Source organism: Poecilia reticulata, chromosome 1 (genome assembly GCF_904066995.2).
Source record: "Poecilia reticulata chromosome 1, P_reticulata-male-v2, whole genome shotgun sequence".
Lineage (NCBI taxonomy): Eukaryota > Metazoa > Chordata > Actinopteri > Cyprinodontiformes > Poeciliidae > Poecilia > Poecilia reticulata.
Genome location: NC_088830.1, coordinates 30,881,372 through 30,903,199, shown reverse-complemented (window position 1 = coordinate 30,903,199; position 21,828 = coordinate 30,881,372). Strand labels below are relative to the sequence as shown.

At 39.0% G+C, this 21,828-nt stretch overlaps 1 protein-coding gene across 4 annotated transcripts in view; it reads right to left on the bottom strand.

Moving 5' to 3' along the window:
• Nucleotides 1-21,828, bottom strand: part of inpp4b (inositol polyphosphate-4-phosphatase type II B) — a 196,599-nt gene that overhangs the window by 123,921 nt on the left and 50,850 nt on the right. Inside the window, exon 1 of one of the 4 annotated variants that reach the window (XM_017306774.2) lies at nt 8,603-8,938. The exons of the other annotated variants lie outside the window; for them this stretch is intronic. The gene's annotated coding sequence lies outside the window, so the exon portion shown is untranslated. Of the gene's footprint in view, nt 1-8,602; nt 8,939-21,828 lie in introns of those variants that run through there. 4 annotated transcript variants of the gene reach the window in all.

Genomic DNA, 21,828 nt, shown 5'->3' with positions numbered 1-21,828 from the left:
TAGTGCATCCTGTAAGATACAGGCAGCCAGTGCAAGCTTTTGAGGATGGGAGTAATATGTTCCCTCCTGTGGGTGCAGGTGAGCAGGCGTGCAGCAGAGTTTTGTACTACCTGCAGACGCATTAACTCCCTCTTATTAAGACATGTAAACAGACTGTTACAATAATCCAGTCTAGATGAGACAAATGCATGAATAATCATCTCAAGCTCACCATAAGTTACCATTTCACGAAGTTTTGAAATGTTCCGAATTTGGAAAAAACAATTCCTAACAAGTTGAGTCACGTGCCGCTCCATCGACATTGCTCCATCCATGAAGACACCCAAGTTGCGCAGGTTGCTCTTAACTGTGCAGCTCAAGTTTCCAAGGTGCTGCTTAATTCCAGGCACAGCACTGTCAGGAGCAACAATCAAGGTCTCAGTCTTATTGGAGTTCAATAATAGGCTGTTTTCAGTGAACCATTTTGTCACTTCGGCCAAGCAACTAGTGAGAGCGCAAAGTTTATGCGGCTCACTAGGCTTGAAAGAGCAGTACAATTGAAGATCATCGGCATAGAGATGATAGGACACCTCACTAAACTTCTGAATGACCCTGCTTAAAGGAAGTAGGTACAGCAGGAACAAAACAGGTCCCAAGACCGATCCCTGCGGCACACCCCACAAAAGCCCTGCAGAATCAGACACTACATTTCCCACTGACACACTAAAAGTTCTACCAAGCAGGTAAGAGGTGAACCATTTCAAAACGCAACCCGACATTCCAACCAAATGTTGGAGCCTATTTATCAGGATGCCATGGTCCACTGTGTCAAACGCCGATGACAGATCCAATAAAACCAGCACAGAACATTTACCGGTGTCCGCTGCTATCATAATATCACTAAACACCTTCAACAGGGCTGTTTCAGTAGAGTGAAACTCACGATACCCTGATTGAAAAGTGTCATAAATGTTATTTGCTCTGCATCCAGCCATTCACACACTGATGGTGGCACTTTGACTGGTTACAGAATGAACTCCTACCTGCTGAACTATCATCGCCCCAAAAACAAGCAGTGGAAGGTTTTCAGTGAGTATGAGAAGGTCGGACAATCGTGTGTTTGTAGTATTAGTGCGACTCTACGTTGGTACGTTCCATCTTTCTGAGCATTATTACAAAGCTTGCCTTTCATGAAGCTGTACTCCCTGAGGGTTGGTGACTTTTTCAGTCTCTTTTGTCTCAATATTAGACGAGTGGTCACAATATTATGCCTGATTGGGTTGATATAGAGCAGGGTGCTTAAGCAATCTGAGGAAAGTAGTCAGGTAAAAAACAAAAGAAATGTCAGCCCTGAAAATTGACATCCAACACAAGAACTGTTTCTGAAAATCAATTCTGTAAGAAGCAGGAATCAATCCAACATAGACCCAACAAAAGATCTGAGAGACCATGGATAGCTCCTTTGGAATCAAACTTTTGGTGCTAAAATACTATTTTTGTATACAAAGTACTAAAGATTCAACTTAAAAGGAGTCTATCCATACAACACAGGTTCATCTCTCCAGTTCAGCAACTTTTGCCTGGATGAGTCACAGGAATCAAAACATAAAGAAACAACTAAAGAGTTTTGAATAGGCAAAACCGTGTAATCGTTTTAATTTAAAACGCACCAGCATTCTTTTCTTTTTGGCTAATGTCTCTTTTTTTTTCTTGCTGTTCTGGTGACATGCATTTGCTGCAGGGAAAAAATGAGCAAGGGGCGTCAGAGCACGAGAACTGGGTCACGGAGAGAAGAGTACGGGACAAGCCCATCAATAACGCAGATCTGCATTGGAAGAAAACACACACCCTCATGGGCCTGAACGGATACACGCACGTGTGCTGACACACATACAGACGCAGCACGTCCTGCACCTGCAGCAAACAACGATGACATGCTAAACTGTGTCACAAGGAGAAAGGGCCGCAGCAAATAGTCTGGGGTGACCAGCAAAGCTAATGAACATTAAGTGCTGAGATGAAAGTTTTTTATAATGAGAAATATTTTTATTGACTGGGCAAATGGCTCTTTAGCATGGAATACTACAGCCTAACTTCAAACTATTTTATCGGACAAAAACAACAAAAGGTGTTTGTTTTCACCATATCGTTCCTGATGGTTCATTGAACGCTAAAATGTTTATAGAAAAATCCATTTCTGCTTTATTTTACAGGCGTATCAGAAGCTCTGACTCGCCTCTGAAGACAAACACAGAATTATGTTTATTTATTTATTTATTTATGAATGTAAACGAGTTTCAGGTATTTCATGCAGAGCTTCTGGGCTTCCCTTCCTGCACAAGACAATGAAAACAAAAAGAGGCTGTGAGAATGAGAGACACATTTAAGACAAGGCGAACGTAAAATAAACACCAACTAGAACCAGTACCAGTCAGGATTATGTCTGTAGATATTCATTTATTTATTATTCTATCCAATTCACATCTGACTTTAAAAGAACTATGAGAATAACGAAAAGGCCTGTTTGAATTTCCCAAGATAAAAAGGCAGCTTGTATGTTATTCTTTTGAACTGCCTGTCAGACACAAAAAGCAGTAAATCATTTATCTGACACAATTAAATTATATTGAATTTTACCAAGAATCAAGGTAAACCAAAGTCTTATAAACCTACTTCAAAACTTTGAGTTTCTAGAGTTTAAATTTGTTATTCTCTTAATTATATTCTTTAATATGAGTAAGATGTTGGGATGAGAATCAGCCGTGGTTGAAGAAAAATGTTGACTTTAAGTCTCGTCTCTTTTCGGTCCCTGTGAAAGAAAGCATGTAAACGATAAAAAAATAATAATACTACTAATAACACATAAATCAAGATGTTTTAGCACATAAAAACAGTCTACCGCATTCCCCCAGCCGTCCTGTAGTTCAGTTAAGTCCCTTTATTGGCCCCCAAGGGGGAATTAGTTTTGCAGTCGGGCATTTCAAGCACACAGCACAACATAAAAGTGCATCAACAATGTTGAAACAGACAACATCGTCGGTGTACTTTTATGTTGTGCTATATGTTTGAAACAAAGATTTAAGCAAGTTGCAAATTGTGAAAAAGTGTACCAATTCCTTTTTTTTTTTTAAATCACACTCAAATGTTAATATCAGACAAAAATAACCTAAATTAACACAAAAAGGGGAAAAATCTACCCAAGCCAACCTGGTTTTCCATTAAAAAGGTGGTTGGAGCGTTCCAGTTTTAGTGAACTGCAGTCTCTTTTTCTATGTCACCATAAATGTTATTATTCAAGCTTTTATATCTTGAACCACCTCTACTTCCGATCTTCGTGCCTGCACTTGAGGCTCAAACACAACTACTGCTGACAGGCTCCTGAGAGAGAGCTGGTGTAACTGTATGCAGATTAAAGTAATGCCACCCCACGTACTGGATGTAATACTCAGCTTGATGAAGGAAGCTTTTTCCTGCAGTGGGAGGGAAATTTGAGGGATGGGAAAAACACTAGCAGCAGAAATTTGCATTGTTTATGCTGCGTGGAAAAAAAAACAGCCAAAAGCTGCAGAAATTAGCAAGTAAGGCTATAAAAACCAACCCTGAACACCCAGCTAGCACATAATAGAACTAATTAACTATTATCAACGTTTTTAGTTCTAAAGTTGCATCCTAAAGAGGAGAATAGCCAAAAACAGTGAATATTTTTGTGTAATAATAAGATTTCAGTCACCACTGAAATGGTGGTGACTGAACTCTTATGGGTTCAAAATATGGGTCTGCAACTCAAGTCCAATGTCCTGAACTGTGAACTTTTAGATTTATCACTGCTCCGACACACCTGAATCAAATGATGATTCAGGTGTGCTGCAGCAGAATTTGAATCAAATGATGATTCAGGTGTGCTGCAGCAGAATTTGAATCAAATGATGATTCAGGTGTGCTGCAGCAGAATTTGAATCAAGTGATGATTCAGGTGTGCTGCAGCAGAATTTGAATCAAATGATGATTCAGGTGTGCTGCAGCAGAGGGACATTCAAAAGTTGTTAGATCCTCTCTGCACCACAGAGACTTTCTGAACAAGACTTGGTACTGCACCCGTTGTCAACATGCAAACTGGATTTCTGCTGAGAAAACTGAGCTTTCTAAAAAACACTTTACACAGAGGAGATCCTTGAAAATTAAAAATGATTATAGACAAGGGCATGGAGAGGCCGGCTTCACAGAATTCACAGCCGTGTGGTGTGAATCAGTCACCACTTCTTTTATGAGAGGACACCAACAAAATCCTTTTGTTTTGATTTTTTAAACAGTGAATTTGGATTTTTTTTTGTGTTTGAAAAGTGTCTTTTCTGTGCCTTATGCTACAGTAATCCAACAAATCTGTTGTTCTTCAACTTAAAATCAATTTCATTGCACAACTTGGTGGACTATTGTATTCTGCCAATTATGTTTAAAATGCATAGCAGCGTATTACCAACACATTTGCAAAACGATTTATGAAAAGAGATGGCATTTGGTAATTTGAGAGGATCAGAACGTTGTATTTCTGTTTATGGAACAAATCTGTTTGGGCTGCACAGTGGCGCATTTGGTAGCACTAGCAAGAAGGTTCTGGGTTCGATTCCCAACCCCGGTCTTTCTGCATGGAGTTTGCATGTTCTCCCTGTGCATGGTGGGTTTTCTCCGGGTACTCCGGTTTCCTCCCACAGTCCAAAAACATGACTGTCAGGTTAACTGGTTTCTCTAAATTCATTATAACTTTAACTATTTAGATGTTTCTGTTTAGCTAATTATTGCTGCACTCTTGATTGGTCACATTACATTCCTGGCATTTATATATTTGTAAGCTCATTAGCTGCCTGCATGCTGGTGAAGATGTAAAGTCAAAATGTGCTCAGCTTTGTACGGGCAATTAGTCCAAACTGATTACACTAGTCAGACAATCATGATTTTTTTTATTCTTTATTTTGGAGAAGCATGCTCAAACTATCTGCTGAAAAGAGTAATAATGTTCTAAATGATATTGTGAAACTTAAGATTATAATTAAAGTAAAATGTCATACACACTTATACCAAATTTTGACTTTTAGAAATTAGAATAACTGGCAGATTTCAATCAAAAATGAACATGCCACGGGTCAGAACTTGGAGAAAATTGGATGAACGATAAAGAAAAGAACCAACATGATAAAAGTAACCTTGTCAGAAGTTTTGGGTCATAAAGCTGCTCTGATTAACTGAGCATGGCTGAGCAGAGCCGCAGTGACTCCCTGAAAAACAGCAAAGCTGACAAGTTCAATTCAATTCTTGTCAGTTTTATTTATGTAGCACCAATCTGAAACAAAATGCCATCTCAAGAGACTCTGTATAATGTGATAGAATAGGCAGTAGATGTCTTTCACCCTGGGAAAACAATATTCATACTCTACGCTCCACAGTTCTAGATTTCTCATCAATAACCTGTTTTAGTAATGAAAAGAGTTAAAGCCGAGTTTTAACAGCAGTGGAAATTAGCTACAGTTACTGGAAAGGTTCCCTGAACTTTTCCACATTTTGTCATTTTACAACCACAAACTTCAGTGTTTTATTTGGAATTTACGAAAAAGTAAATTAGCAGATATTTGATATGTTTTCTTTACAAATAAAAATCCCATAGGTGTGTTGGATATTTCAATTTCACGCCCGTCTGATACCCCTATGGAACAAACTTCCCTCTGAAATCATCTAGTTAGTAAAGAATCCTGTAGGGTTCAATTCAAAACGCCTCAGATGTTTGTTAGAGAACATCAGAAAACCAGCGTTGATAAGACGACTTGTGCACAGATAGATTGGCAAAAATAAAGTTATCATCGAAAGAAAGATGAAAAAGAAACTGCTGATAATGTTTGCCCCAAGCCATACGGGCGGCACAGCAAACATGTCAAGATCCTCTGGTCAGATTAAACAAAGCTGAAGTTTTCGGCTGGCATTCAAAAAACTGTGTGATAGAAACCCTGAAGGCACCAGTCTGAAACATGGCGGAGGCAGCATAATGGTGTGGGAATGCTCTTCTTTTACAGAGACATTGAAGATGGAGTGAACTAAGTACAGATCTTTAGATCTCTAGATCTAAGCATGTTCATACATTAGAAGGCCAATACTTTGTGTTTATAGACCCAATAAAACTGTAATAAAATACGTCAAACTTTGTAGCTTTAAAGTGAAAAACATGAAAAAAAGTGAAAAAGTCCAGTTTGTATGAATACTTTTTCAACACGCTGAAAATGGAGAATTTCCTGTTTTCTGTAAAAATATGGACTGTTTTCTCGGTTTATTTTCACTGCTCGACTCCAGGTATTTGCGGTCACTTCGGTGCTTTTACCCCACAGAGACCCGCCACACAACCCGAGGCCCGCCGAGTTAAACTGACATGCTCTGTTTCTCCACCTTTCTTCCCTCCTCACTTTTACATCTCACCTCCGTTCTCTTCTGAAAGCAGTACGGCCTTTTCTCTCCCTCGCCTCTTTTTTCGGTCTCTCTCCGCAGTACTGTGCATCAGATAAGAAAAAAGGGCATCCTGTTCACTGACCTTTCTCTAAATCATTTCCTCTTCCACATTTTCCTGCAGAAACGCACACAGATGCTCAAATACATCCAGCGAAATGCTACCAAAACATATTATCATGTTTATTACTATTATGCATTCAGAGGAGGGTAAACATGCGCACTAATCGAACATACGGAGAAAAAGCATAATATTAATTAAAAGACGGAACAGCTTAGCTACAGCAGAAGATTAGTCATGAATAAAACAGTCAAGCATCTCATTATGCACGTGGTCGATTCTTCATTGCTGAAGTACAGCAGCTCGTCTCGGTTTGGGCCGATAACCCAGAGAACAACGGCTGTTCTGCACCATAAAGAAGCATCATGTCCCCATGTAGCCATTACTTGTGAGCCGGGATACAGCAGCTGGTAAACGGCCTCAAAAGTCTACAGTGCCGTGAAAAAGTCATTTTCCACCTTTCGTATTTCTTCAGTTCTTCCCTTATTGTCATAATTAAATGTTTTAAGTCATCATAGCAGATTTAATATCAGAAAAAAACAACATGAGTAAATGCAAATTGTAATTTTCTGGTGATAGAAACTAGCTACTGATTGGCTTGTGTCGCCCTCAGCTCTCTCAGCTTTTTTGTTTTACTTTGTCCCACACTAATATGAAGAACTGCAGAAATTCACCCACATTGGGGAGTTTTTAAACCTTTGTGGCCAGTTTGAGAACCAAAGACATGATGCTAATCAGATTTAACTGACGACTTTGACTAGACCAGTTGCTATAGAAAAGAACTCATGGCTCCAACCTCGGATCATCACACTACCAGCACCATGTTCTCTGAAATGATTTGATGATGTGTTAATGCTGAGAACAACAAAATCCTTTAAACTTTAAAAATGCCTTTGTAACTTTTTCCAAACTGATAGATGATAGATGTCGACGACTTTGTTTCTCATCTCTTCTTGAATTCGTGTAGAACGGGTCAGGATGTTTTGCTTTTTGAAATCTCTAAGCCTACTTCGCTCTGCCAGCCAGGTTCTGTTTAACTCATTTCCTGATTCTACGGATCTCGCAGGAACCAGCCCAGGTTGTTGTTAATGAACCTGAACTCAGCTTCGCAAAAGTTGAATTCTGATTAAGCAAAGGTTTGTGTGGATAGTTTTTTTTTTTCTCTTAAAGTTTACAAACATTTTCTGATTTCTCAGGTGATTTTTGATCAATGGCTAAGAAAGTTTAATGATATGAAACATTCAGACACATTTGTTGTTGTGAATTTCCAACATCAAAGATGTAAAGTTAATGAGCTCCTGAAAGCATTTTCAATATATGATCAAAGAAACGCTACCCAGAAAACTTGAGAAAAAGGAGGAGCAAAGTGAGAAAACTTCTCCCAGGATTAAACATTTTGTTCATCCTCTGGTCATTTCGCACATTCTTCACCTCTGACTGATTTTTCTTTCTGCTTCTGTCGGTCCTGCAGCTTCAGACCTATTAAATAAACTTTTGATCTGCCTGCTTAGTAGGAAAAAACTTTCGAATTTTCCAAGCTTCTTCTCACAATGTTCTGAAAGAGATGGACACTTGTGCAGAGAGCTGAAAAGCCTTCAGGCGATCCCAAACGCTCCTCTGTGGTCCCTTCAAGGCCACAGTGTGTTCATCACTTGGCAGAGCTAAACGGTCCACCTCAAGGCGCAGATCTATCGATTCTCCCCGATGCCCGAGGTGACAGAATGACATGAAGACGCACACAGACACGCTCTTTCAATCTTCCTCCTTTTCCCCTCCAAACTCAAGAGAATCCCTGATGCAGAGGACGCTCGCTCTCACGCTGCACCCAGAAAGGCTTTTTACATAAACAGCAGCCATGTGACTCTATAATTAACACGCATCCTGTTCATTAACAGACACAAACCGCACAGGTCAGTGGCGTCTGCTCGGCAGCGTTCAGCTTCCACTGCAGAACCGGTTCTACAAATTGGCCTAATTAACTAATCAGAGGTGTCATGACATGCACTTAGGCACAAATTTGAGAGCCAACCGAGGAGCAGCAGCAAACACACACAGATGGACGCGAGGAAGTCAACTTACAGATAGGTGTTAGAGAATCCCAGCAAGTAAAACAGTGAGAGGAGAGTGAAGGAGGGGCTGACAGAAGACAGAAAGAGGAAAAAGTGATGTTATGTCTTCCTTCTTCTTCTTCTTAATGAGCTCCAGGAAGGTCCTGTCACATATCTTTCCCCCGGTCCACGGTTAGAGTAACTCCATATATATGTCTTGTTTGCTCTTTAAAGAGCCGCGGGAACGCCGTTTGATTTATGCATTGTAAATACAGAAACACATCAAACACACACCAACATGCACACTGCAGTCTGCGCTGACTGAGAAGTGGCTCGAGTGAGCCGGCAGCTCTACTGCTGCTGCTGTGGCTGGCGTGACGGAAAGCGAGACCAGCGAGAAAGAGGAGGAGGAGGAAGAGGAGGAGGGAGGAAGCCGACGAGTACAAGCAGCCGAGTCGTGGGGTAGGTGGGTGAGGAGGAAGAGGAGGAGGTTACAACGCAGAAGAGGAAGAGGCAGAAGGGAAGGAAGACAGACAATTAAAGGGCAGAGAACCAAGATAGCAACAAAAAGAAGGAGTGAGATATAAAGGACCCAGACTTGTGTGTCACACCTCAGCGGCTGCCTGTGACTCAGACAAAAAAAAACAACACTTCTGACCACTTCAATTAATATGATTTCCAGCCACACGCCACAAAATGCTGCTGTTCGCTGGCGTGTTTGCATACAGATAAATACTTCAAAAACACACAACGACATACTTGAGAATCACACAAGAGGCTTCGCCAGACTCTCTGCCTCTCTCTGCATTTCAAATCAGATGTTCGCCGACACGCTCCAGCCTCAAACTGAGAGAGGGTAAAAATATATATATTATAGCTGCAGATGACAAAAAAAAGCCACACAGCAACACCGGTGACAACAGGCTTAAGTTTTAACTATCTGGGCTTGAACCTTGGATTAGGCAGGGTTTAATTTACCCCTGCTGCCGCGGAGGGGATGACTAATTCTGGCAGAACAAAAGACCCGCTCCACTCTGGGCCTTATCACCCCGAGCAGGTACACAACCAAACACAATGAGACGAGCAGCACACCCACCACAGCACTTAGCATTTATGAGCGCATGCAGCTCGATGCAAATACTCAGAGTATTGGAGGTCACGGTGATCACCAGTTAACCTTTCTGGATATGGGAGGTGGCGTCAGGGAGAGTGGAAGGAAAGTCTACTTTCTGCATTTATTACATTGAGGATTGATGACCTGGATGCCAAAGACTGATTCATGAGCTCATACCTGCCAAAAGATTACCCAAGATGCCTTCTAGCCTGCTAACAAACTGCTTACTCCGGGTCTGCAGCTAAATTTATGTAATCTAGTGCTGATTCCAAATACATTTTTGCTTTTTTCAGTTAGTTACTAATGTTTCTTTTTTGTTGTCAGTGATTACTGATGTTTCTTGTGGATTTTCTTTTCTGCTTGCCCACCCTGAACTTCAGCTTACAATAGGATTCAACTATCCAGAAGCAGAGATGTGCTGCATGCATTAAAAAAAAAAATCCCCAGATCAAAGCAAAATAAAAATCAAACCCGCAGCAATGAGGCATATTTAATGCAAGACTTTGAAGTTCAAAATGTTTGACATATTTTGGAATCTCAGTTCCTGAAAAGCACACTGAGGCTAATAGGGATTGGTCCTTAAATCACAGCAGAAAGCACAAGTTGGACGTCAAAGTGTGAGATCCTTCTGGCTGTCGAATGAGAAGGTGCTGCTGCCTCAATGTCACTTTCCACTTTCAGCATTATTTAAACAGCTCGAACATCTTAACACCAACCCAGAGACTTGTGCAGCTCATCTATCTTTCATTACTCTTTCGTGCGCGTGTTGGCAGATGTGACAGTCTGTGCAAAGATGACAGAAGTAAGACACTGGTGGCTAAAGCTACAGAGGATCTCACACAAACAGTCTTTCCAAACTGGGGTAAGTGCAGAGAAAAAAGGAGTTGGTCGAGTTCCCAAGGTGAGTTCACGTTCTCATTCCTACCCAACCGCCGACGACAGCGTCCTTGAGTTTTTTCTACTTGAATCTCAGTCCCATGATGCGGATGTGCTAACAAATTGTGTCCTTAAAGAATTTAACCTAACAATGTTCCCTTTATATGACTGATAACAGGGAAAAAAACACCTTTGTTTGCATTAAAACTGTACTATGCAGGATATACAATGGACCCCTGGTGGGGGTCAGAGGTCACAGCCTCTAACCCCCACTGGGGAATTGTTAAACTCCACAAATACTTGGTTTTAAACACACTTAAAGCTGCCTATTTTAAAGAGGCAGTATGCGTATTCTAGACATAAAATGCCATTTTATAGCACATTTAAGTAATTATGTCACCTTCGGCTGTAATAAAAATGTTGTACGTATCAAACATGACTTAAAAGAAACTTGACTTTGTAATTTAAGACCTTGAAATTGGGCTTCCGTCTCTTTAAGAAGCTCCTGCTCTTTCCGACGCTCCACCTTTAACGTTATTACAACGACGTTCCTCTATCAAGCCTCTAATGTTTTTATCAGCGTTTCACTCAGCAGATTCAGTTCCACCAGGTGTCTCCTAACTGCGGCTGCCGCTAGTCTAGAGGAGCTGACTGCCAGCCAGTAGCGTGTCAAATAGCATTGAATCTACGTATCTCAGCTTCCAAAGCTGCATATTCTTCAGAATATTTCAGAATAAATTTGGGATTATGTGATTTTTCATAGTTTCTGTTGGGCAAGGCAAGAAAATCTCAAGTTCACAATATCCAAGTCCAAGTAAGCTCTCAAATTTTTCTTCCCAACCAAAGGGCAAGTCTTACATTAAAAAGTTCCCCTCATTTTCTCCTCAGTGCTGTAGGTTATGAATTCAAAACCTGTTTTATTTATCCAACCATTTATCACGTAAACATAAACATTGTGGCATAAAAGTCCAACAGTTATATGATGATAAATTGTCATTACGTATATATTTATTTGGTGTGCATATATTGTATTAGAATATGAGCATATGTTTATGTTCAAACAAGAATGGTGGAAATATGTTAAAACCTGGAATGAATCTAACAAGATCAGTAATATTATGCTTTGCAATGAAAAGAACTGGAAGTGTTTTTATATTTACATGATTAAAACTTGTTAGTCCATGTATCTGAAATATTTACTGAGAGTCAGAAGGTTTGCAAGGTTTTCAGGAAAATTATTTTCTAAACCATTGCTGCCAACTTTAAAAAGAAAACATGTCACAAATTACCAAATAAAGAGAGAGGTGGCGAGTAAACTGCAATGTGATTTGTTTTAATATATGTGAAAATAAGTGCCTTTATTAGGAAGGATATTTCTAAAGATGTCAGTTTAACAATGTGAGAAGCATGTTTATTCTGTTAGTGCAGACAGAAATTCATGTGCTCACATTCACAGATGCTATAAACCATTAGTAGCCAACGTCCCTGATAAACCAAATGCATCCTTTTGTTGGAGAATATGCTCATTGTTGTGGGAGCGCCGCTCTGCGCCTTATCTTATGCTGATTACACAACATTAAGATCATCCATGACACTGGAGAGCCAGAGGACTGGGCTTGTGAGCTGTGATGAGTGAAGGGTTTGGGCGAAGGAACGCGTGAGGCAGATTCATCTTAATATCGATACTCGTTTGCACTTAGAAAAAAAATTGATGTGTTATTTTACGTTTCATACTGCCTGTACATGCAATTTTCTTTCTTTTTTTTCATTTTATTTTTTTTATTTAAAAAAAAACCTACATTATATGTTTAAAACTTTATTTAAAAAGTTTTTGTGTGTGGGTCTGAGCTCTTAATTGACTTATCTTTTTGTGCTTTTGCTTCTTTGCTCATGTAAAGCAATGGCAGCTTTTATTAAACAGAGCAGTCAGACATGAGTAGGTGGTGTTAAAACGTCCAGTCTGAAACAAGTCTAGATCCAGCAATATGATAAAAGCTCTTTTTACCGCATGGATCATTAAAATGTTGAGATTAAAACTACAATGTTAGAGGTAATCGAGGATTGCAGGGACTTGTTAAATTAATAACCCACAATGTCAATGAAGAAAGAAATATAAGGGTAAATGTAATTACTATTAATAACTTGATTTTCATTATTACACCTTTGGTATTGAAGACCTTATGAAAGCAAGAAGTAAGAGAATCTGCAAGTAAATGGATTAAAATTATATTTAAGGGAATAATAAATACTTACAATGCACTTCTTGCCTCTTTGTAGTAAAAGACAGACAAACATAAGGATGTATGATAAATTGGGATCAACATCTGTATAGGTCAATGTGAGTCATTTTTTAACATATTGGCATGAGAAGGTTGGTGACATGGTTTTAATATCTCCATGGTTTGTTCCTCATATGCTTGGAACTGCTGGACTGGAAATGGTTTATGTAACCTACAGTTGTAGTTAAAGTTTTTGGCAGCAACACAACTGTTGGTTTTTGCAGACTCTGCAACTTCAGGCTTTGTGGTGACGATTTTCCTCGTCTTTAAAACAAGATTGATCAGAGTAATTACCATTTTTTAATAACTTTTGAGCTTAATCCAACTTGCTGCACTGCCTTCCTTCACCGTAGATATTTATCAGACAGTGTTGTAACAACTTTTATCAACTTCTATGTATATACTGTGCCATTTTTTTGTCACGTTACAAAAGACGTTATATGTATTTTTTTTATATAAATGTAGTTGAAACATTTCTGTGAAGAAAGGAGAAAATTATTACATCCCCTGATTTATTCCTATCTAAAATCACATGGTCTTGTATGTCATGTGATTATTTTAGAACATTTGGAACATCAGAATTTGAATGTTACATTTAAAGAGATATCAAAAATAATCTGGAATGAACCATTTCACTGTATGGAAAATGGTCTACAAGTGGAGGATATTCAAATCCACTGCCGGCTTCCTCAGGTCTTGTTATTCAAGAAAGTTCACCCTGAAAGCAGACCACAAGATGCTAAGCGAAGTCTCCATAAAGACCTAAAATGTTGCTAATGTTGAAAATGTAACTGCGTACAGCCAAAAAGCACAACCATAACTTTGATGGGAAGTGAGCAAAGTGCTCTCCGAGGAAAACATGAAGGCTAGACTAAAGTTTGGCAAAGACAACGGAGACAAAGTACAGGATGTCTGGAATAATGTCCTTTGGATGAATGAGTCTAAAATTGAATTACTTGGACACCAGAACAGAAAATACATTTGGCAACTAACCAAATCCAACACTCTTGGGAAAAGAGAAACAAAACAGTAAAACACTTTATTTTCCAGAGATGCAGGACCTGGTCAGCTCACCATCAGAAAATCCATCAAGAATTTCACCGTTTATCAAAGGGAGCTTCAGGAAAAAGGTGGGACGGTCTGTAAAAAAACAACAATAAAACAACAGAACTACACCCAGCAACTTGATGGGTGATAAAAACTAAGAAACAAAAAACCCTGGGTTAAGTCAAACTCAAATTTGTAAACATTTAGAGGTATATCACAGCTTAAAGTGAAGAGAAGGGGGTAAACGTACCCCTGATGTCAGAGAGTGAAAGAAAAATAGAGTATTGGCATGTTGGACTGCTGGTCTTAAAGGGGCAGAATGATGTGTTTTCCAGGCACATAATCAACTAACTATGTTACCTTAATTTGTTTTAACATGCTATATGTATCAAATATGACTTAAAATTGGGCCTCTGTCTCTTTAAAACAGTCTGCTCTTCCTGAAACTCTGCTCCAAGGAGGAGCCGCGTCTTGAAGGCGGAGCTAGGTCCACCCAGGTGTTTTGCACAGCTGAATGGTTGCCATAGAGACCAAAGGATTTCTCAAACATGCGTGAAAGAAGCAAGGCAGCTCTCCAGGTACGTTTTTGATGAGAAAATAACATTGTAACCTGATGTAAAGCGCAAAAAAGCAGATTTTACATAATATTGACCCTCTCATAAAGCAGGTGGAGAAAACTCATAACTGTGATCTACTCCAGGCATTAAGATCACCAGACCTGTCTTAGTGCAGAAACTGATGACTCTGAAAATATTTATTTTTCACAGAAATGAGATATTTTACCAACAGAATTATCTAAAAGGTCTTAAATGCATTTAAATAATTTCCAGTATGCAAAAACACAACTTTTGCCCCACTACCAAAACATTTACTCAGCAACGTTATTTCTATGTTTAATAGTTTGGTTATTTTAGGTCTTTATTTTAAGTCTTCCGTCTTATCTTATAAAAAAAGGGAACCCCCTCAGTTGTCACTGAGAAATGTCATTATCCACAAAAACCGAGTAAATTATTTTCTGGCACAATACCATTTTTCAACTAAGCCATGATGTCAAAATCAGCACGACTGCATCTACACCCAATTCCTTCAAACTCTCAGCTGATAAATTACCTTTTTAACTTTTTACTATTTCATTTGTGCTATGCATACTAAATTAAGTTTTATAAAACATAATATCCTTCCCCACACTGACGCTTTAACTAAAGCTATTTCAGATCTAAACTATTTGCTTTTTTTAAAAGCATTAACACCTGCCTCATTTTTTAACCACAGAAGCAAATGCTCACCGACAGCTGGCTGCAGAAAGACTGCAGTCCTCCAGGAGACACTGCTTTCACATTCTGTCTTCTGCAGATATTGGATGAGATCTACAGAGCCATAAACAACAGACACCGTGCTGCATTTCATGCATACATCTCACCTTTCCTCAGAAAACAATGTGCTTCCAGAGGATCAGTGATTCTGTCAAATAAGATCCAAGGAGTAGCAACACAGCCCCAATATCCAGGCTTCCATTCAGGCATTCTTCAGCCTGTCAATGCATGTCCCTGAACATGAATCTTTTCCTACCACTCTATTAGTTTTCCACATTTCCCTGCCTTTACTGCTTACTTCATCATGTTCAGGCTGTTCTCCTTGGTGACCTGCCAACACTGAGAAATCCCTGTTTTATTTTTTTTCCTGCAGAGGCATTCAGGAAGGTGCTACACAGGGCTCAAAGGATTTGTTTAAGTACCTTTAAAATAGAAGATCAGATTTCTACAGTCATGCATATTTGTCTCGCAGGCAAACGCTGCAGTCTGCTCTTAATGCATTGGAGCAACTACCAATGGCTCCCCCCACACTGTTCTCTGGTCTATAAACTTTAACTGCTTACCCCACTGCAGACTAGGTGATAAAAATCAAGGCTCCCTTCGCTCAGTCTGTGAACACGACTCGCTAGGAGTTCTGTACCACCATATTCAAGAGCCCGTTAGCGACCCGAGGACCGGGGTTTAAATTATAGGATAGCAACGTTGTGGTCATTTGACACCGATTCTGCCACAGAGGACCTTTAAAATAATACGCTTTGCAAGTGCTAATTTGGAGCAGCTTTTTGCAAGCTGCTATCTGCTTCGTTTGATGGAAGCTTGTGGTTTGGAACTTCCCTGTCTGTGACTCTGCACTTTAAGTCAAAGTGCACAAAGACAGAGAAGGAAATAAGTTGTGCAAATGTTGGCTAAACAAGATGCTAAACTTAACTTTGTATCTGCTGCTTTAACTTATTTCAGGCTTTAGGTGCATGCCATCAGATAAGCAGAAATCCTCTAATGTTGTTAAGAATGCAGAAACGGCTCAGAGGTTTTTGTATTAACGCTCCAACAAAACCTGCAGAAAATATTTCTCTGCAACATCGAGGAGCTCCAATCTCTCCCTGAGGCTAAACAGGCGAAAGTGTGCTGGGTCTCTTGCACCTTAGCACTCGCATGCTCAGACACACAATAATGGTTCTATAATATGCTAACTCGTGCCTGAAGAGGTTGATAGCTCTCTTCTTTAGAGAGCAGGGCTATAGGGGCTGTAAAAGCAAACAGCTCGGATCAAACCAACTCTTAGCTCCCTTTGAAGAATGGGAGACAATTACAGAGATCAGTGGTGCAGCCCAGAGGTGGTTAACAGCCAAGACAGGCAGAAAGACAGAGATTGATGTCCCAGAAGATCTACAGAGTCTGATCCCTTTAGTGGCTTCGGTTAAATCTAGCGTTCACTGAACACACATGTTGGAAACCGGTGAGTTGTAACCAGAGGCGGCAGGAAAACACTCAGGATTTATCCCTCAAGTCCATAGGTATCGAACAAAATGCTGAAGTTTGACTCAAAAGACTTGCAAAAGAATTCACACCTTCAAACCCTTTTACCTTTGTCACATGAAAACCGCAAACTAAAACATATTTTCTAAACATTTTAGGTGACAGTAGCTGCGTTTCCATGACAAATCTGCGTAAAACTTTGTTGGTATTCCGCTAATGTCAAAAAATAATAATTTTGCAGTTGCTGTGTTTACATTAAATAAGAAACGTAATTAAAGTCACACAGAAATAAGTTTGTTTATGCGATAAATCATAAAAAAAGCCATGCCACCATCCTACAGGTACTTCCTGTTGTCTTCTTCGTTGTGGTTTGTGCCAGCGGTAACATCCAGTTGTTGATCATGTGACGCATAAAAGGTTTTGTCCATTGCAGTTTTGCGAAATAAACCAATTTCAATATGGCCAAAAAAACACCTAATTCTCCTTCCATTTGATATTTTTACTGCTCTATGTGTTAGTGCTTCACATATTTACATTTTCGGTTGTTAAGAAGTGAGTAAGTTGGAGGAGTGTGAATACTTCCCTAACCCTAACTAAGTAGGGTGATTAAAAAAAATGTTAATGTTTATGTACAGTATATTTCTGAATACAAACAACAAACTATTTATGAGAAGTTAAAAAAAAGACAACAGCAAACTACAGCAGGAATGTTATTTCAAATGAGATAAACTGGCCAAATAACAGCAGTGATCTGTGATAACGCTCCTTTATGTACCTAGGATGCAGCCCTCCAGTTCAGGAACACCTTTCTGCATGGTGTGGCAGACATATTGTATGTACAAGTAAGCATATAAATATTTTTATAAAGTATTGTATTTTTCTTGTTTTTCTAGCCTTGTTCCCCAGTCTTTTTTTAAAACTTGTTTGTCCATCTTATTTTCAGAAAATGTCTTTTTGTATTGATTGCTTTTTCTAAAATGTCAAAGTTTCTAGTTTTGTGGATTGTTTCGTTCAGTGCTTGTGATCCAAAGGCACTGTAAGTGGGACTTTAATACAAAAAACATTTCTACTGAGAACGACAAATTGAGTCTACGCAGAGACTCGCTCGCCGCATTTTACCGGGTAAACAACGAGATGGAGGAAGGAGCGGGAGAGGTGCAACAGCCCCTAGATATTTTTGTTTCACAGCACACCACAGTCAAATTTCATGGCTAAATGACACATTTACTGGTTCACATAGAAAACGCAACAAAAGAGCCTTTTGTACTAAACATTCAGCTTATGTGAAAGAACTTGTCCTTGGTGACTTTAAGATAGCTCACTGACAAGATGCAGAAAGAGCATATTGCAGTCGCTGTTGTGCACTCTTGTGAATAACGATAAGATCACAACAAATACATACGTATTTCTGTGGAGGAAGCAAAAAATAATCCCTCAATCCTCTTTAGGTCTGCAGAGAGGAAATAGTTTAGGTGGATTTATGATTATCATAACTCCATCTGAGCAGGACGAGAACAAGGCAGAGATAAAAAAAAAAACCTTCTGCTTCTCTGAACTGATCTGATCTCTCAGTATTCTTTGTGGCTGATGGTGGAAAAAGACAACATGTCATTTTATCTATTAATAAACTTCAATCTGCACGCAGCTGGAAAAGAAAAATAAATTGTTTATGACTAAAGTTTGATGCTTCAAGTGGAACTGCCATGAAATATTAACATACAAGACAAAAGACGTGTTTCAACACGGTTTCTCTTGATCAGTAGCTTTTTGTCTTCTGCTGCATAAAACGAGTCAAATACAACAATAAATATACAGCTTTAATCTAGAAGTTGAATTCTTTGCTACTTTTTTCTCCAGAATAGCTCAAGTTTAGGAAAATTGGATGGAGAGATCTGTAAACATCAATTCAACTTCCATCAAGTCAAGATTTTCAGCTGGATTTAGATCTTAACTTTGACTAGGTCATTATGAAAAATTAGAAATATTTTTGAAGCCTCTAACAAGATTTATTCAAGAATTGCTCTTTATTCAGCTCCATGTTTCTTCACACTCCTGAAAAGCTGCCTTGTCCCTGCTGAAGAAAAGCCTTCTAATGCCATGATGCTGCCACTGCCGTGTTTCCCAATGAGGAGGTACACTCAGAGTGATGTACAGTGTTGGCTTTGTTTTGCAACACCACAACCTTTCTTTATGTGGCATATGAAAAACTGAAAACAGGACTTCCTGTGGCTTTCCTTTTAACACTGACTCTCTTCTTGTCATTGTTCTGCAAAGAATTAAAAATAAATACTTCGAAAGGTCATGTAAAATAGACTCATAAATTCAAGTTAGTTGTGACATGCACACGGAAATATCTTTGTATGGTTTCTACAGTTGATGAAATTGGCTACCAGAAAAAAGCTTTTAATGATTCAGTTTGATTACCGTATTTTCCGCACTATAAGGCGCACCTAAAAACCTTCAATTTCCTCAAAAGCCGACAGTGCGCCTTATAACCTGGTGCGCCTTATATATGGATGAATATTGAGCCACAACAGGTCTAGCAACTACGGTAAGCAGCCGCCGACTTCATTTTCCCCCGCAGAAGAAGTGCGCAGTGCATGCTGGGATAGTTGTCAGAACGCTGGTTTGTTAATAAAGTTTGATAATACATTTAAAGCCAGGGGGGCGGAAGGGAGGGGAAGAGAGACAGAGGCTGCAGCGGCAGCGTGTCAGTTGGTCTGTGTTACCCAGAAAGCAGTTGGGCGCAATATCACAACACCAACAACGTGAGTGAAACAACGACTGGGGCAGCTACTATATAAAGTACTCGGGGACAATTTCTTTACAAATGTGGATGTGTAATAATAGAGTACGGAACAAATTGGCAACCCAAACTGAAGCGTCTACTCTATGCGCCTTATAATGCGGTGCCCCTTATAGTGCGGAAAATACGGTAAATAGGAGTAAATTGCTAGGCTAAAAATGGACAGTGAATGATTAGTCTGAAATTACTGTAAAGATGAACAGACCTTCAAATGCAGGAAGGTAGATTTGGTTGAAGGTTCATGTATGGCTTTCCATGAAATGTCAAAAGGCCAGGTAAGTTTATGTATTCACTGTAGGACTGTTCAGACACAAGGGAAATGACTGAATACCAAAATGCTTTAAAACTTTTTAAATATAGTTCAATATGTCAAACAGTTAAAAGCAGTGCACTAAAAGTACGAAACACAAGCATATTTAAAATGTGGAATAAATAAATCTAGAAATCAGCCAGTCAACCCCAACAATCGGCTGCAGCTCCTCCTGTCTTGTCCTGCATTAAAAAGATACTAATAGTGATCATACCTGATGCTTCTCATACAAAGAAGAAGTTGAACTTGAACCTACAGTTGAACTGTAGATAATTATTTTAGTTTGACACTTTGTTTTGTTTAAAGACTGCACAGAACATGAAGGAAAAATCCAAACCCAAAGAAATATATGAAAGACGTTCCTTGCAGAAGTCTAGATGAAGGCAACTTTTAACCAGAAAACTGGGTTGGTTTCTAACTTTTTAATAGCCCAGTTACACGACAGAACCCAGGTTTTAAATGTTCCACATAGCGTGACTTTACAGAGAACCCAGGATTGCAAATGCTTCTTGAGGTTTACTTACACAACATGTCAGACTCTGACTTGACTCCAGTATCATCAGGAGCTCAGTTAGCCATGGAAAATAGCTGCCCTTACACAAACACACATCTAGCCAACAAGCATCAGCACTTTCCACCAGTGTCTCTCCTAAAGGAAACCATTACACTGCAGAAAGGCACAGGAAGGGAGGCAGGGAGGGGATTTCTCAAGTGGTTTCCTCTCCTCCTCTCTCTCTCTCTCTAAAAGAGGAAAGAAACTATGAGTGAGAGTTTTTTTCAAGAAAGAGAGAGAGGAGAGATTAGTCAGCCAGTCATCTAATTCACTTGTGACCCAGTAATTTATTTAGCTAATAATCTGCTTTTCCAGGTGACACTAACAACCACCAATAAAACGATTAGAGAGTCGACGGGGAGGTTACAATGGGTCACGTTTAGGCCTGTCTGGTGAAGAAGATATGTGATTAAATTCTCAAACGAAAAACACGCAATAAAATGATCCAGACAAATCCCACCTTGAGGATATTGGAGAAGGATTATACAAGGAAAGGGTTTTGGAGGTTATTGCAAAGACAGAATTTCCTGGAAAGTCTGGAGGCATTTTACTCCAGCATCAAATACTTGATGGTATCTATAGGGGATCTGCATGACGATATGGTGAGTTGCATGCAGAGTTCACTTTATTTTCCATCAGAAGACCTTGAGATGAACTCAAGCAGTTTAGCTTTTATTTATTATTGCTGATGCACCGATCAATTGGCCAGTAATTAAATTCAATCAGAATTTCTAGGAATGGTCCAGACTACTGACATGCTGAAAAATTCAGCCTTCTGGTCTGTGAACTCACCAACAAACTCCTATCATTTACCTTTTTGTTATGAGTTTAGTACAAATCAATGCATATTTAGAGACAGAAACTAAATAAAGATTCAAAACTAGCAGCATTCTTGATTTTCTACCAGTAGCAACTTTTTAGCTTTTTTTGTTTGTTTGTTTTTTAATTTTAGTTGCTGAGGATTGTTGGTGTTCCTTGTTTATCTGTTTTGAACCCATCTTGTTTTATTTGCTCTTTAAAAAAGTATCTTTTAGCTATTCAGCACTTTGTTAGAACGTAGATTATGATAATAAAATTATTATTAAGCTAACTTTGCATTTGTCATTGTTATAAAAAATTTATAATTTAAATTTATCACAATGATTATATATTAAAAGAAATCGTAAATCAGGTAAATAAATCTGAATATCTTCACTTTCTGAAAGTGGCATTTGTAGAATAATGTAATTCAGGATATTCAGAGCCAGGACCCTCTAGCAAACTTTTACTAAATACTGTACAGAACCGGACAAGACAGAGTTTTAAATTAAATCAGGAGGTAGTATGTATTTTACAGGCCATTTTATAATTATGTTACCTTCAATTTGTTATGAAAATGTTGTATATATTAAAAACAAGCTAAAAGACATCTGAGTCGTATCCGATTCCTTGAAATTGACCTCTGTCTCTTTAAGAACCTTCTGACACTCCCTCTTCAGGAAGT